Source organism: Moschus berezovskii, chromosome 24, assembly GCF_049115385.1.
Source record: "Moschus berezovskii isolate FMDL1 chromosome 24, NW_MosBer_1.0, whole genome shotgun sequence".
NCBI lineage: Eukaryota > Metazoa > Chordata > Mammalia > Artiodactyla > Moschidae > Moschus > Moschus berezovskii.
In genome coordinates, this window is record NC_142483.1 from 39745524 (window position 1) to 39764749 (window position 19226).

Below are 19226 nucleotides of genomic sequence, written 5' to 3' on the forward strand. Positions count from 1 at the left end.
TTGCTAAAATAATGTTTTCACAGATTTTAAAAAACAAAATGTGCTTGATAGCAGGCTTAATTTATATGACAATAAAACTCACGTTTACACAAGACAGGATGTCATAACAAAGGACTCCTACTGAAGGCTCATGAGACAATGTGTTCCTATCTGTCACAGAGCAGGAGTGAAACTTTTCATTTTTAATTGGAGGATAATTGCTTTACAATGTTGTATTGATTTCTGCTGTATGACAGTGTAAATCAGCTGTAAGTGTACATAGATTCCCTTCCTCTTAAGCCTCCCTCCCACCCACTTCTCCGTCATCACGGAGCACAGGGTTGAGCTCCCTGTACAGCAGCTTCCCATCAGCTGCCTATTTTACACGTGGCAGTGTATGTAAGTCAGTGCTACTCTCTCAACTCGTCCAACCCTCCCATTCCCTTATTGTGTCCGCAAGTCTGTTCTCTGTGTCTCTCTTCCTGCCCTGCAAATAAGTTCAGCAGTACTATTTTTTAGGTTCCTCTTTCTGACTTATCTCATTCTAACAGGCTCTAGGTTCTTCCACCGCACTACAACTGACTCAAATGCATTCCTTTTTTATGGCGGAGTAATACTGGAAGTGTAAATTGATACAGCCAGTATGGAAAAATAGTACGGCGATTCCTTAAAAATCTAGGAATAAGCTACCATATAACCCAACAATCCCACCACTGGGCATATACCCAAAGAAAACCATAATTCAAAAAGACACATGTACCCCAATGTTTAGCACTGTTTTCAATATCCAGGACATGAAAGCAATCTAGATGTCCACTGACAGATGAATGCATAAAGAAGCTGTGGTACATATATACAACGGAATATTAACCATGAAAAGAAATTTTTCATTGTAAAGGTAAGAAATTGAGCCTTAGAGTGGTAAAGGAACTTGCCCAAGGACCTAAGTCCAGAATAAACGAAGGCCCCGACTCGACAGGAGAGAGCTCTTACACCTACCCTTTTCCCTCCATAAAAGGGCTATCATATCTCATTAGTAGCAGTTTCCCATAATGGTTCTTCCTTTACAGGAAGTCCTTATGCAGAACTGTATGTTGTCCAGTACAAATGGATTTCCTTTTCAAACCTCTTTCATAAGAGGATCTAGAGGATCTACATGCTAGAAAGTACTGAAGGTGATTACTTTGTCAAGAGTGAAAACTTTGTGGCAAAGATAAGAAGCTTCTAAAATCTCTATCTTTTACAACCACCGATCTCATGTCAATACCTCTTATTTAACTGCATTTTTCAACAGGGGAATCTGTTTTCTCAGACAAGGTGGCTTTCTCCACATGAAATATTCCACACAGGCTGGCATCCTTCGAACCACAGAAGTTGGTGTTGATTGGCCAACTCTGCTCTCCTTTCGTTATACTGATCACTTGTTCACAATCAACTAGAATGTTGGAAAACCCCCTTAAAGATTTCGATTTTACAGAAAGTACCCAAAATTCCGCCAGTTTTGCATCACAAAGTAGTGGTTAAAGTAGAGTTTTGAGTAAAATGCCATGTGTGTGGTTTTTGTGGGTGGTTACAGCTCAGAGCGACTCTTGGGCCTCGTCAGTAATCTCCAGGCGACAACGAGGATGGCTATTACAAACTAAGATGATTCTGCTCTTCACAGCAAACATCTCTCCATCTTTGGTATCCTATGCCACCTTAGGCAACTCACAACCTCAAGGCTGATTCAGAAGCATAACTAGCCTTCCAGTCCGGACCTCAAAACCTACCCAGTGGAAGACAATAAAAAGACCGCTGGCAGGTTTTTACACTGGGTTAAGTTTGACAATGCTCATAGGCTGTGAACTCTCCAGCTGCTGGTGGTTTAAATTCATTTGGTAAAACAAATCTCTAGCCCACTGGGGTACTACATTAAAAAAAGAAAGAAACAAGAATTAACCCAAGGAGAAACTTAAAATATTTTAAGGTCATGACAAACCAGTGTGAAAGAGAATCCTAACACCTAGAAGTGAAACTGCATCATCCACCCAGCCTGGAAAGAAAAAAGAAAGCTAAAAACCACGATCGATTAAGAATGCGGAGTCTGAGAAAACCCCTAAGGTGAATTCTGAACAACAACACAAAAAAGAGTCCCACAACACAAGAAGTGCATACTGTATGCAAGAACTGCTAATGGAAAGAGTTCGCCAGCATTTCTGTAATGACCTCACGAAAGACGACTGCTCCTATGTAAATGAAACTGTAGACAATCCAGGAATTTAACCTGTCCATTTCAGAACTGAATTAAGCTAGTGATTTAAGCTTTTTGACCTACCTGTCACCTATAGCATCTCATGAAGACTTGTCAGAAAGCTCTGGAGAAGAAAAACAATTAAGATGTGATATGAGACTCGGAAGCAAAACCACACAAGGCCTGAGTGCTAAATGTTAGTTTACTTCGGAGCCCCCCTGGCAGCAGGATGGAAGGAAAACTACCTTGAGACTGATGAGAGTCTTCGTACCAGCTCTACCACTTCAAAGCTATGACTGAAAGAGAATTTTTTAATCATTGTAATTTTCACACACACATACCCTGCCCCCCCCCCCCGCCCATTTAAAGAGTGGAGACGCTACCACTTCTTTGGACAGCAATACGCTTTAAGAAAGACAATATAGGGGCCTGCTCTGGTGCTCCAGTGGTTAAGACTTCATGCTGCCACTGCAGAGGCATGGGCTCAATCCTTGGTCCAGGAACTAAGATCTTACATGGCACTCAGCACATACAAAAAAAGACAATATATGTCAAGTGTCTAGTATATACCCAATACATGTTATTTCCCATTCCTTTGCAACGTCATCATCGTTTCCTTGTTCTCAGGCTGATCCACAGTCTCAGCAAAATACTGCATGACCAAAGCTTCTGTTCCTACTAAATGGGCCTGGAGTTATTAATGGTAGGACCCTAAATCCCCAAGTCTTCCTTTGTTTGTTTACAGCAGATTTATCCATAATTCCAAAACTTGTTAGCAACCAAAATGTCCTCCAATAAATGAACAGAGGGACTTCCCTGGTGGTCCAGTGGTTAAGACTCCATGCTCCCAATTCAGGGGACAGGGGTTCGATATCCCTGGTCAGGGAACCAAGATCCTGCGTGCCACATGGCATGGCAAAAAAAAAAAAAAAAATTATAGTACACCTATACAATGGAATATTATTCACCACTTTTAAAGAATGAGCTAGAAAACCAAGAAATGACTTGGAGGAAACTTAAATGCATATTTACTAAGTGAAAGAAGACAATCTAAAAAGGCCACATACTATATAAATCCAAGTAAATGACATTCTGGAAAAGTAACACTCTGGAGACAATAAAAAGAGCAGCGGTTGTCAGGGGTAGGAATGGGGCATGGATGAACAGAGAACACAGGGGATTTAGGGCGATGAGACTGTAAAGGTGGAAAGATGTTATTATACATTTCTAAAACCCAAAGGATGTAAAAAGACAGTGAGCCCGAATGTAAGCCAGGGGTGATCATGATGTCAGTATAGGTTCCCTCAACCATAACCACAGTGCTGAGGGATGCTGGCAATGAAGGAGTAGGAGAGGTACATGGGTGTTCTCTGCACTATCTATTCAATTTTGCTGTGAATCTTTAAAAAAAGTGTTCTTAAAAACAAGTTAACTACACATTTTTTACAAGAAAACAAAAAAATGGTTGAATAAAATACTGATACATGCAATATTTATGCCCTTGATGCCATGAAAGAAGCCAGTCATAAAAGACCACATATAGTATGATTTCACGTTTATGAAATGTTCTAAAGAGGCAACTCACGTCTACAAGAGACAGAAAATAAATGACTGGTCGCCCCGGGCTAACGGGGGTGGGGTGTCAGAAAGAAATGGGGAATGACTGCTAATATGGGCTAAATCCCCAAGTCTTGACATGTTTGGGTCCTATCGAGTCATTTTTAAAAACTGTATCTTTAACATCCAAACTGTGTTTACTATCCACTTGAACTGAATCCATAAATAAAACTATTATAGAGCTCACAACTCCCGGATAATTATTCTCATATTTGTGATCAGTGTTGAATTTAAGTCTGACTTCCTTTTTATAAAACCTTCAGAGAAAAACCTTTTATCTAGCGGTGATGATGTATTTCTTTAGATCATGAAGTACTTTTATCTACATTTTCATTTAAACCTCCCAACACTGTTACGTAGATATTATCCCTGACATGTGCGTGGTCCTATATTGTACCATCTTTCACATTCAAATACAAGTTTTAGATCGTATCTCATATAACTGTGTGAAGCCCATGACTTTCCTTAACAATTTCAAGGATTCTAAGGTGAGTGCTTACAACTTGGTAATGATTCCTTGTCACTTTTTGATCCTAAGTCTTGATTACAACCTAATTCTCATCACCTCCCCTCTCTCTATTCCATCCCACCCCAGTGTAGACACAGCTGGCTCTACCCTCTGGCTCTAAAACACATGAACATCCAGGTATTGTGAAGAGCGGGCCTCTTTAGACTGTAATACTAGGACCCACTTTCTTTCATCACTCCTGAACAAATAAGGCAAAATAAAAACAAAATTTTAAAAAAAGTTTCCTGCAGCTTCAACTAAAAGCTAAAATTTGGGACTTACCTGGTGGTCCAGTGTCTAAGGCTCTGCACTCACAATGCCAGGGGCCTGCATTCCATCTTTGGTCAGCTAACTAGATCTCCCATGCCGCAACCTGACAAGCCAAATAATTAAATAAAAATAAATGTTAAAAAAAAAAAAAAAAACGAACACTTTTTACTTCTTTTTTATGCAGAACAATTTTAGCCCCCTGGACCCAACTCTCCCATTGAGATTAGCCCTTTACCTTGACCAAACAAAAAAGACCATAATTCATCTGTTTAGCCTTCAACTCAGAGAGCAACTAGCTTTTAAATAGCTTTTTTCCCCCACTTCCGGATACCTCCTTATCTTAGAGAAGAAGAAATCAGTTTGGAAAGGTGAAGCGATTTGACTAAACTAGAACATCAGACCGAGGATTTAAAGGCAGATCATGTGATCATATACACTCATCCTTTGGGATCCATGAGGAATCCATCGGTAGTAAAATCTGAGGACACTCAAACCCCTTAGGTGAGGAGTACGGTCAGCCCTCTGTTGCCATGGGTTACAAATCCACAGGATCCATATCCAAGGATTGGAAGACTGACTGTAGTACACATCTTCCTCTCTAGGCCCGTGCTTCACTGCACCAGGGGTGATCCTGCTGATAAGGTGCTGGGGCCTCCAGCTATCCACCTGTTTGGGGAAGATCTGGTAAATACCAGGCCAGAGTTCTAAGAGAGGCCAAGTAAGAGTTCTTAAGGGTAAGGACTGTAGCTAGTCCATTTCATTCAGTACGTAGCACAATTCCTGCCAATAAAGGGGCTCAAGACATTTGAGGGGGGAAAAGATTGTGAGCCTTCACTTATGTCCTTAGGGGTTTTGGAGTCATGGCCAGGTAAGAGTCTTTCATTCAGGAAGGACTATTTAGCAGTCCTTAGCAGAGCTCTTGGAGAAGGCAAAGGCAAGCCACTCCAGTACTCTTGCCTAGAAAATCCCATGGATGGAGGAGCCTGGTAGGCTGCAGTCCGTGGGGTCGTTAAGGGTCAGACGCAACTGAGCGACTTCACTTTCACTTTTCACTTTCACACATTGGAGAAGGAAATGGCAACCCACTCCAGTGTTCTTGCCTGGAGAATCCCAGGGATGGGGGAGCCTGGTGGGCTTCCGTCTGTGGGGTCGCACAGAGTTGGACACGACTGAAGTGACTTAGCAGCAGCAGCAGCAGATCTCTACAAAAAAGATCTTAATGATGCAGATAACCATGATGGTGTGATCACTCGCTTAGAACCAGACATCCTGGAGTGCAAAGTCAAGTGGGCCTTAGGAAGCATCACTACGAACAAAGCTAGTGGAAGTGATGAAATTCCAGTTGAGCTATTTCAAAACCTAAAAGATGATGCTGTTACAAGGGCTGCACTCAATATGCCAGCAAATTTGGAAAACTCAGCAGTGGCCACAGGACCTGAAAGGTCAGTTTTCATTCCAAACCCAAAGAAGAGCAATGCAAAAGAAATGCTCAAACTACTGCACAATTGCACTCATTTCACATGCTAGCAAAGTAATGCTCAAAATTCTCCAAGCCAGGCTTCAACATGTACGTGAACCATGAACTTCCAGATGTTCAAACTAGATTAAGAAAAGGCAGAGGAACCAGAGATCAAATTGCCAACATCCACTGGATCACAGAAAAAACAAGAGAGTTCCAGAAAAACATCTACTTCTGCTTCATTGACTATACTAAAGCCTTTGACTATGTGGACCACAACAAACTGGAAAATTCTTCAAGAAATGGGAATACTAGACCACCTTATTTGCCTCCTGAGAAATCTGTATGCAGGTCAAGAAGCAACAGTTAGAACAGCCATGGAACAACAGATTGGTTAAAAACTTGGAAAGGAATACATCTAGGCTGTATATTGTCACCCTGCTTATTTAACTTATATGCAGAGTACATCATGAGAAACGCCTGGCTGGATGAGGCACAAGCTGGAATCAAGATATCCAGGAGAAATATCAATAACCAGATGACATCACCCTTATGGCAGAAAGTGAAGAAGAACTAAAGAGCCTCTTGATGAAAGTGAAAGAGGAGAGTGAAAAAGCTGGCTTAAAACTCAACATTCAAAATATGAAGATCACGGCATCCGGTTCCATCACTTCAGAGCATATAGATGGGAAAACAATGGAAACAGTGATGGACTTTATTTTCCTGGGCTCCAAAATCACTGCATATGGTGACTATAGCCATGAAATTAAAAGACACTTGCTCCCTGGAAGAAAAGCTATGACCAACCTAGACAACATATTAGAAAGCAGAGACATTACTTTGCTGATAGAGGTCTGCCTAGTCAATGCTACGGTTTTTTCAGTAGTCATGTATGGATATGAGAGTTGAACCATAAAGAAGGCTGAAGGCCAAAGAAATGATGCTTTTGAACTGTGGTGTTGGAGAAGACTCTTGAGAGCCCCTGGGACTGCAAGGAGATAAAAGCAGTCAATCCTAAAAGAAATCAATACTGAATATTCATTAGAAGGACTGATGCTGAAATTGAAGTTCCAATACTTTGGCCACCTGATGCAAAAAGCCAACTCATCAGAAAAGATCCTGATGCTGGGAAAAATCGAAGGCAGGAGGAGAAGGGAATGACATAGGACAAGATGGCTGGATGGCAAAACTGACTCAATGAACATGAGTTTGAGCAAGCTCTAGGAGGTGGTGAAAGACAGGGAAGTCTGGCGTGCTGCAATCCATGGGGTTGCAGAGTCGGACACACCTGACCGACTGAACAACAATATTTTAGCAGTGGCCCAAAAGGAGCTGCACAGACAATAAAAGATCAGGCAGTCACCACTCTTTGTTCTGCAGACCACTGAATCTTATAAATAACCAATACTCAATGCCTCTAGCTTGAAGACTCCAGCTCCACAACTCAAAACCATCCCCTACTGCTCCCTCTTTCTATGTGTGTTAGTCACACAGCTGTGTCTGACTCTGCGACCCCACGGACCGCAGCCCGCCAGGCTCCTCTGTCCATGGAGTTCTTCACACAAGAGTACTGGAGTGGGTTGCCATTCCCTTCTCCAGGGGATCTTCCTGACCCAGGAATCGAACCTGGGTCCTCCTGCATTGTAGGCAGATTCTTTACTGTCTGAGCCATAATTAGGCAACCATGATCTTCCCCCTTCTTTCAATTCTTGTAAGAGATAAACCTGTAACTGTGTTCTCTCCATGCACGTGTCCTCTGGACCCACCTGAACCTCCATACCCTTCTCTCCACCTGACTCCCTCACCCAACCAGGCTAAAAGACAATCCCTCAACCATCCGGGGACGATTATGACACCTCTCAGATCATAACAAAAGAGACAAAACACATCAAGAAATTATGGCCGGGACCTCTCCGGTGGTTCAGTGGCTAAGATTCCAGGCTCCTAATACAGGAGACTTGGGTTTGACCCCTGGTCAGAGAATTAGATCCCACATGACACAACTAAAGATCCTGCATGCCACAGCTAAAAATCAGCACAGCCAAATAAATACTTAAAAAAAAAAAAATTATGGCCATTTTGGGTAACACAGAAGTATGGTTTCTTTACATATGAATATACACACAACGTGGATGAACTCAAAAGGATTATGTTAAACAAACTAAATCAGACTCAAAAGGCTACATGGTGTGTTATTCCATGGATATGACATTAACGAAAAACCTACAGGAACAGAAATCAGGTCAGTGGTTGCCAGAGACAGGCGGTACGGAGAGGAAATTCATTACAAAGGGACAGAAGTGAAACATTCTGGGTGATGGAAATAACCTCAGTGTATTGGCAGTTACTTGATTATACAAACCTTTCAAAATTCATAGTACCATAACCTAAGAAGGGTATATTTTGCTATATACAAATTATACCTCAGTAAACTTGACAAGAAAAAAACTAGTGGAAAGGGGTAAAGGTCCAGGCCTGAAGTAACCTGCTCCCAGGAACTCTGACGCAGGCTGTCCATGGCCCGTATTCTGAGAACTGCTAACGTCTGGGTTGTCACAATGCCTTTGTCCTTAGCACATGCATTGTACTTACTTTTTGAGCTGAGTATCATTTCACAGTGATTAGGAGGATCCGGGTCAGAAATGTGTCCACTGGGGAGTCTGGGAGGGCTGGCAGTGATACTCAAAAAAAAAAAGGATTTTTTTCTACTTTTAAAGAAATGTCCGTGTTTTGGAACTTACAAACATAACAATCCTATACATACACTGCATTTGTTTTCTCTTGCTACTATTAACAAATTTTCCAAAACTTTAAAATTATCTTAAGCTTCTGGTTATCAAAGTCTTAAATGAGTTGACAGGGTTAAAGCCTTCTGGAGGCCCTAGGGGCGATTCATTTCCTTCCCTTTTTCAACTTCTAAAGCTGCCTGCGTTCCTTGGCTCCTTGCCTGCTCCCACCTGCAAAGCTAGAAATGGCTGATCAAATCCCTCACAGCCTGTACCACACTGACTGTGATGCTATGCCTTCCTCTTTTACTTACTAGGACTCTTGTGATGATACTGGTCCCATGTGACTAATCCAGGAAGTCTCCCTATCTCAACATCTTCAACATAACCACATCTGCCAAATCCCTTTTGCCATGGAAGGTAATATATTCACAGGGCCTAGACATTAGGACATGAACATCCTTGAGGGGCCCATTATTCCACCTACCACATTTCCCTAAGCAGAAACCAGGCAGTTGCTCATGTTTAAGACAAGACAAGAAGAACAAATCATCAATCTGCTTTCATGCCTGATGGATTTGAAATACAACTGGGAAAGTCATATTTTCTTCTGGTCCAAACAGGCTGAACAAGTCAGTTAATCAGCACGACCGTATAGAAAGATGAAGCTACTACATATGATTGCCCAAGAGAGTCTGTGGCTTCTTTTACTTTCACGACTGCTACTCTTGGAAAACCAGAAAAACTATTAAAAATGTGTTTATTTTTAGACACACACACACACCTTATTAGAGTTTTTATTGACTAGGGTTTCACCTGTAAGAATTAACATTTCAAAAACAAGCTAAAATTCATCAAAGTTCAAAGTAAACAAGAGTGGGCCAAAAACTTCCCACCCAGATAACCCATGCTGATTAAACAAGCAAACAACTAAAGATGTATAAGGTTAGAACATTTAAATAATATGCCATTCATATCTTCTTCAGCGAACAGTTTTTTCAAGCTTGTTGCTCACTTTTACATTTCTTTGATATCACTTAATTTTGAAAAAAATTTTTAATATTCTGGTTGTCAGTTCAATTCAGTCACTCAGTCACGTCTGATACTTTGCGACCCCATGGACTGCAGCACGCCAGGCCTCCCTGTCCATCGCCAACTCCTGGAGTTTACTCAAACTCATGTCCATCGAGTCGGTGATGCCATCCAACCATCAGATCCTCTGTCGACCCCTTTTCCTCCTACCTTCAATCTTTCCCAGCAACAGGGTCTTTTCAGATGAGTCAGTTCTTTGCATCAGGTGGCCAAGATATTGGAGTTTCAGCTTCAGCATCAGTCCTTCCAATGAATATTCAGGACTGATTTCCTTTAGGATTAACTGGTTTGATCTCCTTACTGTCCAAGGGACTCTCAAGAGTCTTCTCCAACACCACAGTTGAAAAGCATCAATTCTTCGGCACTCAGCTTTCTTTATAGCCCAACTCTCACATCCATACATGACTACTGGAAAAAACATAGCTTTGACTAGACGGACCTTAGTTGCAAAGTAATGTCTCTGCTTTTTAACACGCTGCCTAGATTGGTCATAGCTTTTCTTCTAAGGAGCAAGTGTCTTTTAATTTCATGGCTGCAGTCATCATTTGCAGTGATTTTGGAGCCCAAAAAATTAATCTCTGTCACTGTTCCCACTGTTTCCCCTCTAATTGCCATGAAGTGATGGGATCAGATGCCATGATCTTAGTTTTCTGAATGTTGAGCCAACTTTTTCACTCTCCTCTTTCACTTTCATCAAGAGGCTCTTTCATTCTTCTTCGCTTTCTGCCATAAGGGTGGTGTCATCTGCATATCTGAGGTTATTGATATTTCTCCCGGACATCTTGATTCCAGCTTGTGCTTCTTCCAGCCCAGCGTTCCTCATGATGTACTCTGCATATAAGTTAAATAAGCAGGGTGACAATATACAGCCTTGACGTACTCCTTTCCCTATTTGGAAATAGTCTGTTGTTCCATGTCCAGTTCTGACTGTTGCTTCCTGACCTGCATACAGATTTCTCAAGAGACAGGTCAGGTGGCCTGGTATTCCCATCTCTTTCAGAATTTTCCACAGTTTGTTGTGATCCACACAATCAAAAGCTTTGGCATAGTCAATAAAGCAGAAGTAAATATTTTTCTGGAACTCTCCTGCTTTTTTGATGACCCAACGGATGTTGGCAACTTGATCTCTAGTTCCTCTGCCTTTTCTAAATCTAGCTTGAACATCAGGAAGTTCATGGTTCCTGTACTGTTGAAGCCTCACTTGGAGAATTTTGAGCATGACTTTACTAGCGTGTGAGATGAGTGCAATTGTGAGATAGTCTGAGCATTCTTTGGCATTGCCTTTCTTTGGGATTGGAATGAAAACTGATCTTTTCCAGTCCTGTGGCCACTGCTGAGTTTTCCAAATTTGCTGGCATATTGAGTGCAGCACTTTCTTTCACAGCATCATCTTTTAGGATTTGCAATAGCTCAACTGGAATTCCATCACCTCCACTAGTTTTGTTTGTAGTGATGCTTCCTAAGGCCCACTTGCATTCACATTCCAGGATGTCTGGCTCTATGTGAGTATCACACCATCGTGATTACCTGGGTCATGAAGTTTTTTCTGTATAGTTCTGTATATCCTTGCCACCTCTCCTTAATATCTTCTCCTTCTGTTAGGTCCATACCATTTCTGTCCTTTATTGTGCCATCTTTGCATGAAATATTCCCTTGGTATCTCTAATTTTCTTGAAGAGATCTACAGACTTTCCTATTCTATTGTTTTCCTCCATTTTTTTTGCACTGATCACTGAGGAAGTCTTTCTTATCTCTATTTGGTATTCTTTGGGACTCTGCATTCAAACGGGTATATCTTTCCTTTTCTGTTTTGGTTTTTGCGTCTCTTCTATGCACAGCTATTTGTAAGGTCTCCTTAGACAAAATCCTGGTTGTCAATTCTTTAGGAAATATGTTTTGAAAATATTTCTTTCTGGTCTGTGGCTTTTCATTTTCTTAGCAGACCTTTTCAATAATCATAAATTTTTAATTTTGATGAAAACTAATTTACCCATTTTTTTCTTTTATGGTCACGATTTTTGTAACCTAAGAAATCTTTGTCTAACTACAATCCCAAAGATTTTCTCCTATGTTTTCCTCTACAACAGCAGTGTACAAGAGTGTATTCTGTGGTGATAGAAATATGCTGAAATCTGAGCTAATCAATACAACAGCTTTAGTTAGCCACAAATGGCCACTGAGGATTTGACACGTGGCTGGAACAACTAAGAAGCTCAATTGTTAAAATGCATTTAGTTTTAATTTTTTAAATTTAAAATAACCGCATGTGGCTAACACATAGGACAGGAAGCTCTAGAAGAGCTTACAGTTTTAAATTTTACATTTTGGTCTAAGATACATTTTTAGTTAATTTTTGTATATGTACAAGGTATGAGTCAAGGTTCTTTCTTTAAAATATAGACGTAAATTTTTCTAGCACCAAGGTTTTAAAAAGACTGTCTTTACCCCCAATGAGTTATCTTGGCATCTTTGTCCAAAATCAATTGACAACATTTGTGCAGTCTATTTATGGACATCTTATTCCATCCCACTAGCCTATGTGTCTTTCCTCTCACCAATATCACATCGTCTTCATATTTGGTCAATTGATCTTCAACAAACATAACAAAAATACATAATGGAGAAAGGGTTAGTTCAATTAAGTTGTTCAGTCATGTCAGACTCTTTGCAACACCATGGACTGCAGCACGCCAGGACTCCCTGTCCATCGCCAACTCCCGGAGTTTACTCAAACTCATGTCCATTGAGTCAGTGATGCCATCCAACCATCTCATCCTCTGTCAATCCCTTTTCCTCCCACCTTCAATCTTTCCCAGCATCAGGGTCTTTTCAAAAGAGTCAGTTCTTTGCACCAGGTGGCCAAGGTATTGGAGTTTCAGCTTCAGCATCAGTCCTTCCAATGGATATTCAGGACTGACTTCCTTTAGGATTAACTGGTTTGATCTCCTTACTGTCCAAGGGACTCTCGAGAGTCTTCTCCAACACCACAGTTCAAAAGCATCAATTCTTCGGGATTCAGCTTTCTTTATAGTCCAACTCTCATATCCATACATGACTACTGGAAAAACCATAGCCTTGACTAGACAGACCTTTGCTGACAAACTAATGTCTCTGCTTTTCAATATGCTGTCTAGGTTGGTCATAACTTTTCTTCTAAGGAGTAAGCGTCTTTTAATTTCATGGCTGCAATCAGCATCTGCAGTGATTATGGAGCCAAAAAAATAGTCCGTCACTATTTCTGCTGTTTCGTATTTGCCACGAAGTGATGGGACCAGATGCCAATATCTTAGTTTTCTGAATGTTGAGTTTTAAGCCAACTTTTTCACTCTCCTCTTTCATTTTCATCAAGAGGCTCATTAGTAATTCTTCACTTTCTGCCATAAGGGTGGTGTCATCTGCATATCTGAGGTTATTGACATTTCTCCTGGCAATCTTAATTCCAGCTTGTGCTCCATCCAGCCCAGCATTTCTCATGATGTACTCTGCATATAAGTTAAATTAGCAGGGTGATAATATACAGCCTTGACGTACTCCTTTCCCTATTTGGAAACAGTCTGCTGTTCCATGTCCAATTCTAACTGTAGATTCCTGACCTGCACACAGATTTCTCAAGAGGCAGGTCAGGTGGTCTGGTATTCCCATCTCTTTCAGAATTTTTCACCGTTTGCCGTGGTCCACACAGTCAAAGGCTTTGTCATAGTCAATAAAGCAGAAGTAGGTATTTTTTGGAACTCTCTTGCTTTTTTTGATGACCCAACGGATGTTGGCAATTTGATGTCTAGTTCCTCTGCCTTTTCTAAATCCAGCCTGAACATCTGGAAGTTTACGGTTCATATACTATTGAAGCCTCACTTGGAGAATTTTGAGCATTACTTTGCTAGCGTGTGAGATGAGTGCAATTGTGCAGCAGTTTGAACATTCTTTGGCATTGCCTTTCTTTGGGATTGGAATGAAAACTGACCTTTTCCAGTTCTGTGGCCACTGCTGAGTTTTCCAAATTTGCTGGCATATTGAGTGCAGCACTTTCTTTCACAGCATCATCTTTCAGGATTTGAAATAGCTCATCTGGAATTCCATCGCCTCCACTAGCTTTGTTCACAGTGATGCTTCCTAAAGCTCACTTGACTTCACATTCCAGAATGTCTGGCTCTAGATGAGTGATTACACCATCATTATTATCTGGGTCATGAAGATCTTTTTTGTATAGTTCTTTGTGTATTCTTGCCACCTCTTCTTAATATCTTCTGGTTGTTAGGTCCATACCATTTCTGTCCTTTATTGTGCCCATCTTGGCATGAAATGTTCCCTTGGTATCTCCAATTTTCTTGAAGAGATCTCTAGACTTTCCCATTCTATTGTTTTCCTCTATTTTTTTTATTTTTTTTGCACTAATCACTGAGGAAAGCTTTCTTATCTCTCTTTGGTATTCTTTGGAACTCTGCATTCAGATGGGTATATCTTTCCTTTTCTCCTTTGCTTTTCACTTCTCTTCTTTTCACAGCTATTTGTAAGGCCTCCTCAGACAGCCATTTTGTTTTTTTGCATTTCTTTTTCTTGGGGATGGTCTTGATCCCTGTCTCCTGTACAATGTCACAAACCTCCATCCATAGTTCTTCAGGCACTCTGTCAGATCTAATCCCTTAAATCTATTTCTCACTTCCACTGTACAAACATAAGGGATTTGATTTAGGTCATACCTGAATGGTCCAGTGGTTTTCCCTACTTTCTTCAATTTAAGTCTGAATTTGGCAATAAGGAGTTCATGATCCGAGCCATAGTCATATCTCAGTCTTGTTTTTGCTGACTGTATAGAGTTCCTTCATCTTTGGTTTCAAAGAATATAATCAATCTAATTTTGGTATTGACCATCTGGTGGTGTCCATGTAGAGAGTCTTCTCTTGTGTTGTTGGAAGAGGATGTTTACTATGACAAGAGCATTCTCTTGGAAAAACTCTATTAGCCTTTGCCCTGCTTCATTCTGTACTCTAAGGCCAAATTTGCCTGCTACTCTAGGTGTTTTTTGACTTCCTACTTGTGTATTCCAGTCCCGTATAATGAAAATAACATCTTTTTTGGATGTTAGTTTTAGAAAGTCTGTAGGTCTTCATAGAACCATTCAACTTCAGCTTCTTCAGAATTACTGGTCAGGGTATAGACTTGGATTACCATGATATTGAATGGTTTGCCTTGGAAACAAACAGAGATCCTTCTGTTTTATTTTTGAGATTGCATCCAAGTACTGCATTTCAGACTCTTTTGATTCATGACATTGTACAGGAGACAGGGACCAAGACCATCCCCATGGAAAAGAAATCCAAAAAAGCAAAATGGCTGTCTGAGGAGGCCTTTCAAATAGCTGTGAAAAGAAGAGAAGCGAAAAGTAAAGGAGGAAAGGAAAGATATAAGCATCTGAATGCAGAGTTCCAAAGAATAGCAAGGACAGATAAGAAAGCCTTCCTCAGCGATCAATGCAAAGAAATAGAGGAAAACAACAGAATAGGAAAAACAAGAGATCTCTTCAAGAAAATTAGAGATATCAAGGGAACATTTCATGCAAAGATGGGCTCGATAAAGGACAGAAATGGTATGGACCTAACAGAAGCAGAAGATATTAAGAAGAGGTGGCAAGAATACACAGAAGAACTGTACAAAAAAGATCTTCACGACGAAGATAATCACGATGGCGTGATCACTCACCTGGAACCAGACATCTTGGAATGTGAAGTCAAGTGGGCCTTAGAGAGCATCACAACGAACAAAGCTAGTGGAGGCGATGGAATTCCAATTGAGCTATTTCAAATCCTGAAAGATGATGCTGTGGAAGTGTTGCACTCAATATGTCAGCAAATTTGGAAAACTCAGCAATGGCCACAGGACTGGAAAAGGTCAGTCTTCATTCTAATCCCAAAGAAAGGGAATGCCAAAGAATGCTCAAACTACCGCACAATTGCACTCATCTCACACGCTAGTAAAGTCATGCTCAAAATTCTCCAAGCTAGGCTTCAGCAATATGTGAATCGTGAACTTCCAGATGTTCAAGCAGGTTTTAGAAAAGGCAGAGGCACCAGAGATCGAATTGCCAACATCCGCTGGATCATGGAGAAAGCAAGAGAGTTCCAGAAAAACATCTATTTCTGCTTCATTGACTATGCCAAGGCCTTTGACTGTGTGGATCACAATAAACTGTGGAAAGAGATGGGAATACCAGACCACCTGACCTGCCTCTTGAGAAACCTGTATGCAGGTCAGGAAGCAACAGTTAGAACTGGACATGGAACAACAGACTGGTTCCAAATAGGAAAAGGAGTACGTCAAGGTTGTATATTGTCACCCTGCTTATTTAACTTATATGCAGAGCACATCATGAGGAACGCTGGGCTGGAAGAAGCACAAGCTGGAATCAAGACTGCCAGGAGAAATATCAATAACCTCAGATATGCAGATGACACCACCCTTATGGCAGAAAGTGAAGAGGAACTCAAAAGCCTCTTGATGAAGTTGAAAGAGGAGAGTGAAAAGGTTGGCTTGAAGCTCAACATCCAGAAAATGAAGATCATGGCATCTGGTCCCATCACTTCATGGGAAATAGATGGGAAAACAGTGGAAACCGTGTCAGACTTTATTTTTTGGGGCTCCAAAATCACTGCGGATGCTGATTGCAGCCATTAAATTAAAAGACGCTTACTCCTTGGAAGGAAAGTTATGACCAGCCTAGATAGCATATTAAAAAGCAGAGACATTACTTTGCCAACAAAGGTCCGTCTAGTCAAGGCTATGGTTTTTCCCGTGGTCATGTATGGATGTGAGAGTTGGACTGTGAAGAAAGCTGATCGCCGAAGAATTGATGCTTTTGAACTGTGGTGCTGGAGAAGACTCTTGAGAGTCCCTTGGACTGCAAGGAGATCCAACCAGTCCATTCTAGAGGAGATCAATCCTGGGTGTTCGTTGGAAGGACTTATGCTAAAGCTGAAACTCCAATACTTTGGCCACCTCATGCAACGAGTTGACTCACTGGAAAAGACTCTGATGCTGGGAGTGATTGGGGGGTAGGAGGAGATGGGGACGACAGAGAATGAGGTGGCTGGATGGCATCACCGACTCGATGGACATGAGTTTGAGTGAACTCCGGGAGTTGGTGATGGACAGGGAGGCCTGGCGTGCTGTGGTTCATGGGGTCGCTAAGAGTCGGATACGATTGAGCAACTGAACTGAACTGACTCCATTTCTTCTAAGGGATTCCTGCCCACAGTAGTAGATATAATGGCCATCTGAGTTAAATTCACCCATTTCAGTCCATTTTAGTTCACCGATTCCTAAAATGTCAACATTCACTCTTGCCATCTCCTGTTTGACCACTTCCAATTTGCCTTGATTCATGGACCTAACATTCCAGGTTCCTATGCAATATTGCTCTTTACAGCATCGGACCTTGCTTCTATCACCAGTCACATCCACAACTGGGTATTGGTTTTGCTTTGCCTCCGTCTCTTCATTCTTTCTGGAGTTATTTCTCCACTAATCTCCAGTAGAATATTGGGCATCTACCAACCTGGGGAGTTCATCTTTCAGTATCCTATCTTTTTCCATCTCATACTGTTCATGGGGTTCTCAAGGCAGGAATATTGAAGTGGTTTGCCATTCCCTTCTCCAGTGGATCACATTTTGTCAGAACTCTCCACCATGACCCATCCGTCTTGGGTGGCCCTACATGGCATGGCTCATAGTTTCATTGAGTTAGACAAGGCTGTGGTCCATGTGATCAGATTGGTTAGTTTTCTGTGATTGTGGTTTTCAGTCTGTCTGCCCTCTGATGGAGAAGGATTAGAGGCTTATGGAAGCTTCCTGATGGGAGAGACTGACTATGGGGAAACTGGGTGTTGTTCTGATGGGCAGGGCCAGGCTCAGTAAATCTTTAATCCAATTTTCTCCTGATGGGTGGAGCTGTGTTCCCTCCCTGTTATTTACCTGGGGCCAAACTATGGTGCAGGTAATGAAGATAACGCAACCTCCTTCAAAAGGTCCTGTGCATGAACTGCTACACTCAGTGCCCCCAACCCTGCAGCAGGCCACCACCAACCCACACCTCCGCTGGAGACGCTGGGACACTCCCAGGCAAGAGTGGGTCAGTCTCTTGCAGGGTCACTGCTTCTTTCTCCTAGGTCCTGGTGTGTACAAGGTTCTGTGTGTGCCCTCCAAGGGTCTATTTCCCAGTCCTGTGTATTTTTGAAAGGCCAGTCTCCAACAAAAGAGGCTGGGAAAAGTGGATATCCACAGGCCAAAGAATGAACCTGGACTATATACAAACATCAACTTAAAATGTAGTCAACATTTATATATAAGATCTGAAACTGTAAAACTCCAGAAAGAAAACGTAGAGGAAAATCTTGGCATTGGTCGTGGCACTGATTTGAATGCCAAAATGGACAGGCAAGAAAAGCAAAGTAGATGAGTGGGGCTACATCAAACTAAAAAGCTTCTGCTCAGCAAAGTAAACAATCAAGAGTCAAAAGGCAACCTATGAAAAGGAAGAAAGTATCTGCAAACTGATAAGAGATTAATATTCAAAATATATAAGGAACTAGCAGCAGCAGCAGTACAACTCAATAGCAAAAAAGAACGAATAATCTGGTCAAAATGGACAGAAGATTTGGGAAGACATTTCTCCAAAGAAGATCTGCAAACAGCCAACAGGTGTATGACAAGATGCTCACCATCAGGAAAGTGCAAATCAAAACCACAATGAAATATCACCTTACAGCTCTCAGGATGGCCATTATCAAGAAAACAAAATAACAGGTGTTGGTGAGGCTGTGGAGAAACTGGAACGCTAGCGCACTGATGGCGAGAATGCCGGATGGCACAGCCACCGTGCAAAATGGCACAGAGGCTCCTCAAAAATCAAACACAGAACTACCACACGATCCAGCAATACCGAGCTCTCGGTGTTTATCCAAGAGAAATGAAATCAAGATCTCTAAGAGCATATGTATTCCCACGTTCACTGAAGCACTGGTCACAAGTGCTAAAAGGTGGAAACAACTATTAGTCAACAGGTGAATGGATAAAGAAAATATGGCAGACACAGACAGTGAAATATTATCCAGCCACAAAGAGAAGGATATGCTTTGGTATGCTACAAAACGGATGAAACGGGAGGGCATTATACGAAGTAAAAAAGCCAACCAGAACAAATACTGCATTTTCCACTGATACGCATTGTCTAAAGTTAACTAAGCTGACGGAGTATGGTGGCAGCCAGAGTCTGAAGGAAAGAGGAAATGGGGTATACATTCAATGGGTATACATTTCCAGTCGTGCAAGATCAAAAAGTTTGAGAGATCTGCT

At 41.5% G+C, this 19226-nt stretch overlaps 1 long non-coding RNA gene across 3 annotated transcripts in view; it reads right to left on the reverse strand.

Moving 5' to 3' along the window:
• LOC129548040 (uncharacterized) overlaps positions 1-19226 on the reverse strand; it is a 147360-nt gene that overhangs the window by 21151 nt on the left and 106983 nt on the right. For all 3 annotated transcript variants that reach the window (XR_016036169.1, XR_016036168.1, XR_016036170.1), the window contains exon 3: positions 4617-4707. This is a non-coding gene — a long non-coding RNA (uncharacterized LOC129548040). The remainder of the gene's footprint in view (positions 1-4616; positions 4708-19226) is intronic.